At 48.4% G+C, this 10,704-nt stretch overlaps 1 long non-coding RNA gene across 2 annotated transcripts; it reads left to right on the forward strand.

Moving 5' to 3' along the window:
* The first annotated feature begins 214 nt into the window (after window positions 1-214).
* On the forward strand, window positions 215-6,599 carry LOC121499874. 2 transcript variants are annotated; one of them, XR_005990259.1, is made up of 3 exons: window positions 215-1,378; window positions 3,747-3,871; window positions 6,023-6,599. It is a non-coding gene; the product is annotated as an uncharacterized LOC121499874 (long non-coding RNA). The 2 variants fall into 2 exon arrangements; XR_005990258.1 differs by having other exon boundaries at window positions 6,026-6,599.
* Window positions 6,600-10,704: the final 4,105 nt, after the last annotated feature.

Consider the following 10,704-nt stretch of genomic DNA (forward strand, 5'->3'; position numbering starts at 1 on the left):
AACCACTGGGTTATGTCTGCCCCAGGTGATCTCTACAGATCTGGTAACCAGATTGTCCCCACTCCCACCCCATGCTGCTCTTCAGCCCCTGCATCGCTTGGTGTCTAAGCAGAAAACAAATCAAACATGTTCTGGAAACATTTTTTAAAACTGAGTCTAGATTAAAAAAAAAAAAAAAAAAAAGGACCAGGTTGTAAAAAAAGGGGGAAAAAAAGAGGGTAACTAGATGTCCAAGAAAAAAGCGAGAGCGAGGACAAACGACCCGCACAAGAGCCTAGGACCATTTTTCTCTCCTGCTGTCGCAGAGCTGACAGGAGGAGGATGGGGGTGAGGGAGGGAGGGGAGGGGTGGGGGGAGAAGACCATTTAAAGCATCATCTCCCTATCTGCAAAAGGTCTGGCCTCCCCAGTCCTGAGGAAGCGCTAGTAGCCATTTTCAATTTTTTTTTTTTTTTAAGAGCCTAAAAGGAAAATAAAACAGAAAAGGTACATCTCCCTTCTTGCACCAACAGCTCGGCTCCTCCCTCCAAAGAACAAGTATTTAAAAAAACCTCAGGTACAAAACCCAATCCACATGCATCCAGTGAGGCTTCTGCAGTCAACTCGATTCGATTTGGCGAGTTGCACTGAAGGAGACGTGATCTTGAAAAATCAATCCGTGATCGCGCCCCCGCGCCGCCGCCGCAGCCGCCGCAGTGGCCACAAAATTAGCGGCTCCGAGGACATTTTTGCCGCAGTGCACGTCCGCCGTAACCACCGAGCACTCGGCTGAATAATGGAGGTACAGTGCGGAGACGATCAAGTTGATTTATCACGCAAAATAATTCACTGCTCCAGTCCAGCTCTTGGTCCTGTCACTTTAAATCACCAACGCGCGTATACACGGATCCACAGGCCCCACACATGCATGTACACGTGTGCGCGCGCGTGCAGAGCCCAGTGCAATGATTCCAGGTGGCTTCACGTGCACCAAGGGGGCAAAAGAGCAAAAGGGCCCGTCACCCCAACCCCCTGCCCCCACCTTGTGCAGCGTGGACAAGTGGCTTGTAATGCAGCTTGGAGCAAAATAAAGTCTGAACAAAACTAGACTGTGAGACTAGCACGTCCCAGAGTGAAAGTGAGTGACGTTAACGCAGACTCTGTAAAGACCCGGAGCACTTGCAGGCAAAACTAAAATGCACACACCCCCCCTTTTACTTTTTCTTTTTCTTTTTCTTTTTCTTTTTTTATAAAAGAAAGAAAAGAAAATCATTAACTGGGTTCAGATCTAAAATGCTGCTTTTAAAATGCACGCACATGTTGAAGACTCAGCGACTGTAATTTCTTGGGTAAACATCTGGTGAAGACATTCCAGGAACACATCTGAAAGGAAGAAAGGCGTAAGACAGCCCCTTCTTTATATATCTTGGGTCAAAAAAGGGTTGTTAAAACTTTTTTTTTTTTTTTTTTTTTTTTTAAGCGTGCTCTTGATCTAAATATCTTTATGAGCTCTAGCGGTCAGTTTGGTTTGGGAGAAGAGGATTGAGCTGGAGCGGGGAGACCTGGGTCTCAGACACAATGGAGTGTGAGGTTGGGCAAATCTCTTTTCTTATGGCCTTCTTTTCTCTCCTGGAAAATCGCAGGCGGTAAATGATATGCTTTCTAAGTTTTGTGTTTTATGTTTCCACCCCTACACACACACACACACACACACACTCCATGATTCTATTTAGGAGGGAATGATGATGGGGTGGGGGATGTATTAATATAGAGAGAAAAAGAGGTCACATTCTTCAGGTGGCATCTGTTAAGACTGGTGGTGATGAAAGTGATGAGTCCAGTATGCCAGAGTCCTTAACAATAAAGATTGTGTCTATATTAAGAGCTGCTATTGTCCAAGTATATATAGCATATAATGAGTGCTCTTTGAGAATGACAATATAATCTTGTAATTATATATATTTTTTTAGGGGAGGGGAGAAGAAAGGGTCAGCCAAAAGGATTTTGAGACAGGAACACTTTTCAGTATTCTTGTTTACTTGTAATCTGTGTATGAAATGTATTAAATGCTTGAATAATTCAGAAAACATAACTTTTTAGTGGGTAAGAATTCTTCTGTACCAGATTGGCTGTCTAGATCTACTGAATTAATAGGATTAATTGCTCCCCATCTACTTTTTCAGAAAACAATTTTAAGCAGAGACAGGCAGGGGCCACTGTTTGACACCCCCCTTTATCTCTCTAGTGAGTGGTCAAGAGTGTAGGTGCTAGAGCCAAACCATTAGCTAGTTTTGACATGCACTAGCTGAGTAATCATTGGCATATTATTTGCTTTAGTTGTGCCTCAGTTTCCCACATTTCTAAAGTGGGGATTATACCGGCAACTAATTCATAGGGCTGTTGTCAGGATTAAATGAGTTATCATATTAAAGTGCTTGGAACAGAGCATGGCACATGTAACAAACAGCTCAATAAATGTTAGAGGTTATTATGACTCTAATGTAAACACAGGGAAAGCAACGTTAGATATAATAGAGGAATCTTTGAGCTGCTCCTGGATTTCAACTAAGGCCTCTAAGCACTTTATTTTATCTGGCTTTTATGTCAGCTTAAAGCAAGGAGCTCAGCAGTCTTTATTATTATTAAGAATAGGCCAGAACATTCCCTACCAAAACTCCATTCCCATACATACAGTAGTTGGGAAACTGGAGAATTCTCCACTTGATCAGATAAATGCAAATATGTAACATTGGCTCTATATGTTGAATGCATACTTACTAATGTGTGTTTTGACTATGCAGGTGGGAGGAAGCCAAGTTTTGTTTTTGTTTTTGTTTTTTTCTTTCCCCCTTTGGAGAGAAGTTTCTAAGGCATCAGCTCCTGACTGTTTCTGTTGTGATACTTTTTCGCGTACAACTTGTTACCTTAGGCCTAGCCTCTGTCATTGAACTATGAAGTCAAAACAACCCCAAATCTCTGGCGTGCTCCCTTTGTGTGATTATTAGTTTAAAGGGGAAAAGCGACATCCTGGATTTCTCTCCTCTCTTAATGACCCCCAGAGTGCAGACTTGAAGGAGGCTTTAGGAAGGGTCATAGGCATGGAATGCTTCAGGGAGGAATTCCACTAGTGTTTGCAATTTGGGATTGGAGGCGAGCTGCAGTTAAGCTTTATAGAGGAAGTGGAGATTAGGTGTTTTTCCAGAACAAGATAGGTGCTGGCTCAGTTCTCTGCTTGTTGGAAAGTAATGTCCCACTTCTTTCCTCCAGTGCCACCTGAAGCCCTGGTGCACTAACTCTTCCACCAAGGGCCAGTGCAGAGACCAAGCTGGCAGGCCTGGGAAGCCCCAGAGTGGCGGCCGACACCAAGCTTAGAGGGCTGCAGGCGCCCGGGGTTAAGTTCAACTTGGGACAGAAAGCACCTCACTGAGAGCGCTGGGAGAAAAGTTGATTGTTTCCTAGCGCTAGCGTGAGTGCTCCAGATATCCTTGGTCAGCTTGATGAACACAATATCCTAAATAAATGCATCCCTAAAAGAGGGTGCGCTGCCTTCTACTCCACCTGCTTGCCTTCTTCCTTCCCTTTGTGGGGGCGGAATGAAACTTCAGCAGGTGAAGACTCCCACCCTCCAGCGTTATCACAAGCGCACATCCCTTCTCCTACACAGTCCCTGTAAGGTGCCAGGGAGGAAACCCATGGTACCTACACTTTCAAAACTTTCCGGAGCCAAAGGTGAGAAATCTGGCGACTTCCTTTCCTCCCCACCCGCAGCCAGCTTAGCATCCAGAGACCGTGGGTCGTCTGGCCTCGCAGACCTTTCCGAGACGTCTGGCGTCCGGGGGACGACTTCCCTGATCCCAGTCCCTAGTGGACCGCGGACTTTACCAGCTTCAAAGGTACTGGGCAAATTGAGAGTAAATAAATTAAAGTGTATGCTCCATCAGCACCAACCGGGACGGCAGGGATCCCCCATTGCGGGCCTGGAGAGGGACGGGGGCGAGGGCAGGTGGAAGGACCAGGCGGGAGGCGCTGGACCGCCGGGCAAGGTCACGACCGCGAGGCCCCGAGAGGAGGAGGCCAAGGTGCGGGGCGCAGCGGCCCGGCGCCGCCCTGGGGCGCAGAGCTGACCCCCGGCGCCCCCTCCTCCGCACCCGCCTCGCGCAGCCCTGGGGGAAGAAGGGGGCGGCGCGGCAGAAGCGACCCTTACTTTCCTGGTGGAAGCCGAAACCCGCGGGGCTCCCGGGCAAGTTGTCCTGGCAGAAAGATCGGATGCCCAGCACCACCGAACCTTAGCAGGGGCTCTCTGCACCGGCCCCCTGCCCTAGTGGCGACCTGTGAGAAACTTCGTCCCTCCCCTCAGTGTCTTCTGGCCCCGGGAACTTGGCCCGGGACGGCCTAGTTCTCCTTATTAATCCGTGGTCCCACCACCTCTGCAGCCCCTTCTCCCTAAGGGACTTTGGGGGGGGGGTGTCTTCTAATGAAGGGAACAAGTTCAATGTTTTTTATTTTCCTTTTGAGGAGAGTATTGTGTGACTTTAAAATCTCCTAGGCGTTAGAAAACCAAGCCAGACCAAACAGCAAAACCAAAAACAAAAAAAGCTACTTTCACATGAGTATAGAGTGGAATCAATCCAAACCTTCCTTGGGCCCGGCTGAGTCCTTGGTCAGATAGTCGAGTTCCTGAATCTTTCAGGAAAACAGAGCCCCTTTCACACACTTCTGGAGGGGACTTAATAAGACTGCAATATATTACCACGTTTAAAAGGTTTTGCAGAGGCAAGGTTTCCTAAAAGCGACTTGCCAGCGATGCATGGAAAAGCAAATCCGCTTATAGAGAGGAGCCGCTAAAGAGGAAGGGGGAAAGGCAGGACCGAGCCCCAATTAAAAACCGCAGTTTCCAACTTTTGAACCAAAGCCCTGATCATTGTGGGACCCTGGGGCCGGGGGAATGTAGTGACTGCCGCTGGAGCCGACAGGTTGTAGACCTCCAAGGCTCTTTGCACTGCTTTCTGGAAGTCTCCAGACTTTTTCTTCCGGTAACCTTTCCCCTCAACAGCCAAAGTTAGGTCTCCCCGCTTTGTGTTTTGTGGGTGTTTGGACCCTGTTATGTGTGTGTGTGTGTGTGTGTGTGTATGTGTGAAAAGCCTTGCTCCTTAAACACACAAAGTGCACAAGTTCTCATTCTTTAGCTGGCAGTCTGTGGACTCAGGATGGGAATGTGGGTGCCAGCGCAGGTGAAGTTAGGTGCTTGTGCCAGTTTGTTGTCTGAGCCCTCACCCCATGGAGTGGGCCTAACACAGCTCTCATCTCCACAAACTTTTGTTGGAGTTTCTAAGAGAAATCACGACCCTCATTATTTTTGAGCTGAAGGTTTCTGTGTTTTGTGTCATGAACTCAAGAAAAAAAACTGCAGATTTTGTTAGTTTTGTGATTTCTCAGATTTTATAAAGGTCTTGGACCCCATAACTCTGGGTGAGTGGGTGGGGGAAACAAATCACTGAGTCTTTTGCCGGGAAAGTATCACCTGCCAGCTTCATGAGGGTGAAGATAAGGACTGCTTCCCATAAACTTTAAAACATCTAAACACAGTACACCAAATCTCAACTCCCCTGCCTTTGGGAACACACACATACACCCCCTAAGTATTTCTGGTCCTCTTGTGGTTACTCGACTATTTCGTAGCACCTTCTCAAACTGTCTCTTTGAATGGCCATTCTAACTTTTACAAAGTTTCTTGCTGTTTAGCATGATAAGTTGCACTTGCCCTGTGTGCAACACAAACTTGCTTTTGAGCCCTTGACATGCTTTCAACCCTATCCTAGGATTGTTTTAAAGGCTACATTTTAGCCTTAAGGGATAAAAATGTTCCTTTCATCCTGTATATGGAGAGTGCTGGGGGGCAAAGTGGCCAAGTTTGTAGGAAACGCGATCTCTTAGCTTTGCTAACATCAGGAGGATAGTTTCAACATGCCAGTCCTTGCCTGCTCAAGTGCCAGGGCAGGGTACTCGGGACACACGGCAGCCCAGTCTTCTGTTTCTCTGACCAGCAGGTCTGGCCTCCAGCGCCGAGGATGCCGGTGGCGTTAGGGATGTTGCGCACACCTGCAGATTTTAAAGCAGCCCACCGGAGATCAGATCGGGAGGATCCGTTTTTCCTTCGGGCTACCTAATAAAGCAAAGAGCTAGACCTTCACAAAAGTAAAAACATTTTGTTTAAGCCTGTCCTTTCTTAGGAAGCGCATAGAGACCAGGCCCACCGATATTCCGGTTAAAGTTAACGCTACCAGAAAAGTGCGGTGCATTTGACTTGGGCTGGGGACTCATTGAAGACCAGACTCTTAGAGTTAATCTCGCCTCTCTCTTTTTGTTTCCATTGCTCTAGTTTTCCTTCGGTCTCTTTCCTTCTCAGTGTTCCCTACCTCCTGAAGTGAGTTAATAAAAACATCACCCCATTATATATACATATATAAAGTAGACACTAAAATTGAGAGTTAATGTTGCAACCAAACTCTTCGGGAATCTACCGGGTCCGTTCACTGCATCTTTGCCGCTTGTAATGACACCCACTATTGTTCCCAAACTTCACCAAACTAGTTCTTTCAAGTTCTTTGAGAAAGTGTAATAAACGCTAATTGGAAAAACACCACCACCACCCAACTCTCCTGTATTTTATTTGCTCAGATCAAGGAAGAGGACTCCAAGCAAAGTAATAAACTTTACGTAGGTTATTTTTTAGCTACCGCATTTTCCGTAGCTATTTTTCCTACTTAACTAAATCGTGCAGCTTCTTGCGATTGCACGTCTCCCTCCCCCCTCCTGTCCTCACTAACCCACTGGGCAGTTCTCCCCAAAGGAGTCCGCCCGTGGAGGAAACCCTCCTAGAGGGACCTAGGACCTAAAGCGCTCAGTTTCAAAAGTCCTGGAGAAAATGTCATCTCCAGAAACTACAAATGGAGCAAACCATTTACCTAATTCATTCAAGAGCCTCTATAGGAAGGACTTTGGAGGACGATGATCCCCATAATGCGATACTAATGGAAATCCCCTTAGTGCGTCTCTCCTGGGCCCGCGAGGGACGGCGTCCGCTCCCTGCCTGCCGTGCAGAGGCCCTGGCCCGCGGCCCCTCCGCATCTGCCCCCAGATGGCACCCCCAGGGCGCCCAGCGACCGCGGCGATTTGCGACCCCGCCGGGGCCACTCTCCGATCCGCGCTGTCACGCGACCCTGGCCACCCCCTCCCCGCCCCCCAGCGCGAGCCACTCCTCCTGCTCTCCTTTCCTTCCCTTCCTCCCCAGTGACTTTTATGGGGGCTGGGGTGGGGTGTCAAGTGGGAACGTTCCCTGCCTCGCGTTGCCCACTTGCTCTGCCTTCTCCCCACCCCCGGCTGGATTGGGATTGAAATCCGGGAATTCAACTTTGCTGCAAAATCTCGGTTTCCTAGGGAGGGGCTGGAGGGAAGGAAGACCCTGCGGAGCCCGCGGGCCAAGCAGCCCCCCACCCCCACCCCACCCCGCCGCCCGGCCTTCCCGCAGGGAGGATGAAAGCGCAGGGCCCCGGGAGGGGCCCCCGGGCTCCCTCCCCCGAGGGGGCGAGAGCTTGGGGCGGGGGCTGTGTGTGTGGGGGGAGGAGGCCGAGGCCAGGCGGCGAGCGCGGGGCGGGGGGCCTCAGGCCTCGAGGGTAACGGCCCCCCCTTCCCAGGCTGGGGAGCTCATGGCCCTGCAGGTGCACCCCCGCCCCCTTTAAGGCCCCTCCGTGGAAACCGCCTTCCGGCCCAAGTTCTGTTCTTTGAGGCTTTGAACGAGGCCTTTCAGAAGTTTTTAAAGCTGCCCCGCCCCGCCCAGCACTCACGGGTCACACTCTCCCCGGTCCCTCCACCCCCGCCGCAGCTGCCGGCCTAGGGGGGTGCGGGACGGGAGCGGAGCGTGCAGGCCCGAGGCCCCCGGGGTCGGGGCACCACCCAGGGGCGGCTGGCTCGGCCCAGGGCGCTTGGAGATCCGGCGCCGGAGCCCTGCCTCGGAGGAAGCGCAGGCTAACTGCTCGCCCGGCGCGCCAGCCCCGAGTGGGGGGCGGCGGGGAGCGGGGGACGAGAAGAGACCCGGGCGGCGGGTGGAGTGGGGTGGGGTGGGGTGGGGGGCACGGCCGCCTTGCCAAGGTTCCTTTGCAAAACTCTAGGCAAGGGACTATTTTAATTGGCCTTTAGGGGAGGCAGTTAGAGACCCGCGTCCTGGGTCTGCAAGTTCCCCCGCGCGAGTCAGGGCGCCACCTACAGGCGAGCTCCGGGTAGCAGGAGGGAGAGGGAGCCGCCCGCCCTGTGCGCGGCCCTCGGAGCCGGGCCTGCGGAGTCCAGAGCCAGCTTTCGGCTGCAGGGAGTTCCGTGCTCCAGAGTGCGGCTCTGTTGGCGGCGAGCGTCCTGACGGCACTGAGAATGAACTTTTGGGGAGTGGGGGTAGATAGAGGAATTGGGTTATTGCACTACGAAAGAAGTATCTCCTCCTAGGCTGGTCTCCTGGAGTGCAGCATGTTAGAGGAGGGTAGCTGCGCGGCCTTGGGGGAGCTACTTAATCTTTCCGAGAGTCTCAGTCTCGGTGTCCTCATCCTTTAAAAGGGGGAATTGTGGTGGTACAGGTCTCCCCTGCTTTTCACAAGTTTCAGCCACTTCATGAAAAACCTAGCTTGGTACCTGTTTTTGGAAACAGAAAGAAATGGAAGAGGACTCTTGCTCTTAGGAAAAAGCAAAAATAGCAATAGCTGATCATTATAGAGACAGAGCCCCCTTTTTCTCCCTTCCCCACCCCCAGCCGCCAGAGTGGCGCCGCCAAGCTCTTGCCCCCAGAACTACACTCAGCATCTCAGCATCAAGCTGCCAAAGCTTTGATCTGTGAGTATCCGTGCTTTATTTTGATTTATTTTGTGCATCCCATAGCAGGATGTGTGGTAAGGTGTGAGAAGAGTCTAGGAGAGCTCATTTTTCGGGTTTGGGAGTACTACAATTTTTCCAAAGAATATAATGATAATCGCCTCTTTGCTTGACACCATTTCAGCTTACAAAAGGTTTCACAGAGATGCTGTACTTTAGGAAGGGGGGCGGCATGAGGGACATATCTTTCTGATGGGGCCCTTGTGAGAATTAAATGAAATAATGTACTGAGAAAATATAGGTGCCTTGCAGGGAGCTTTCATCTATTTCTAATATGAAAACGTTTTTTTATCCTAAGAAATCTAACATACAAGACTTTGGCTAACTGCTTTCTGTTCCTCAAAGATTAGGGCCTTAGAAGAAGATAAAGAGAGCCAAAGAGGCTTGAGTGTCTGATTAGGATAGAAGGATGGGTTAGTGGAGGTTTTAATAACTACTCTCTAGCTACTCCCCTTCTCACAGGCAAATAATAACCTATTTGTGGATCACTTACTATTACCACTTAGTAGTACCTCATTTAACTAAAAAAATTTTGCCACCTTATATAATAAGCATTATCCCCATTTTAAAGATGAGGAAATAAGACATAAGGGTTATGAGGCATAGTTGGTTCATCTTCTTTTTTTTTTCTGCTTAAAAAATTTATATTCCAGGGGCACCTGGATGAATCAGTCAGTCGAGCATGTGACTCTTGATCTCTGGGTCATGAGTTCAAACCCCACATTGGGCATAGAGATTACTTAAAATTTTCTTTTCTTATTTCAGATATTTCAGAATCCTCCTTTAATGTCAATTTATTAAGCAGGTCCTATGTGCTTGGTTCCTGTATTAAACAATTTTACATCATAAGTCTCATGTCATTCTCACAAAACCTCTATGAGCTAAAACTTCAAGTTCTCTCATCACAGAAAAGGAAATATTGGTTCAGAGACTTCACAAAGAAGTGGTGGAGCCTGATCATGCAGAGCCAAGATCTTCTGACTACACATCTAGATACCTTTTATTACACCACAACTTAGGATGGTTCCAGCTAGCTTTAGGGCACTTTATTTTTTTTTTTTCTTTTTCTTTCTTTCTTTCTTTTTTTTTTTTTTTTTTAGGGCACTTTAAAAAGCTATCTAGGAAGGTCAGGCAGGAGAAACGGTCACCTTGGTGTCTTTGACACATTGCACCTATAGAAAATGGATGGCATTTATAGCCTTAGTAATGGTAAAGTATGACAATGTTTCCTACTGAAACATCGATGGTGGAAGAAGGTGACAAAGGGGTATTGGGAGAGGCCAAAGAATGAGCTGATTTATATTTTTATAAGTGTGAATAACATTAAATAAATATGACTGAATCAACCAAATCTCATTATAACAAATGCCATTACACTGAGAAGCTGAGTATAATGTGGTTATTGCCAAATCGTGGCATTGGACCTTGGGAGACAGTGCTTTGTTGATTTGGTTGTAAAAATTATTAACGGTAAGTATTTTTGTACATTAAATATTTTTGCTCGTTTGTGTCCGTGTAATAGCAACACTTTATGATGAAAGGGCTGGACTGTTTAGGGAGAATTATATTCCTTTCATGGCTTTCATTTTTCCATTGTGTAGCAATTACTCATTAGTCCTCTTTCTTCTTACCTACCTAAGTACCAACTCAAACCATCATTCCTCTCCAGAATAACTCCCTTTCACACCTGAGAATAACTAAACATACAAAAGGCCTGAGAGTTAAGTGATAAAATGCTTTGGTTTGGGGCATTGGATGTAAACATGTGCCTCCCACTTTCATCTTTTTCCTACTGGGCCCAGCCATGCTGACT

Source organism: Vulpes lagopus, chromosome 10, assembly GCF_018345385.1.
Source record: "Vulpes lagopus strain Blue_001 chromosome 10, ASM1834538v1, whole genome shotgun sequence".
In the NCBI taxonomy this organism is placed as follows: domain Eukaryota; kingdom Metazoa; phylum Chordata; class Mammalia; order Carnivora; family Canidae; genus Vulpes; species Vulpes lagopus.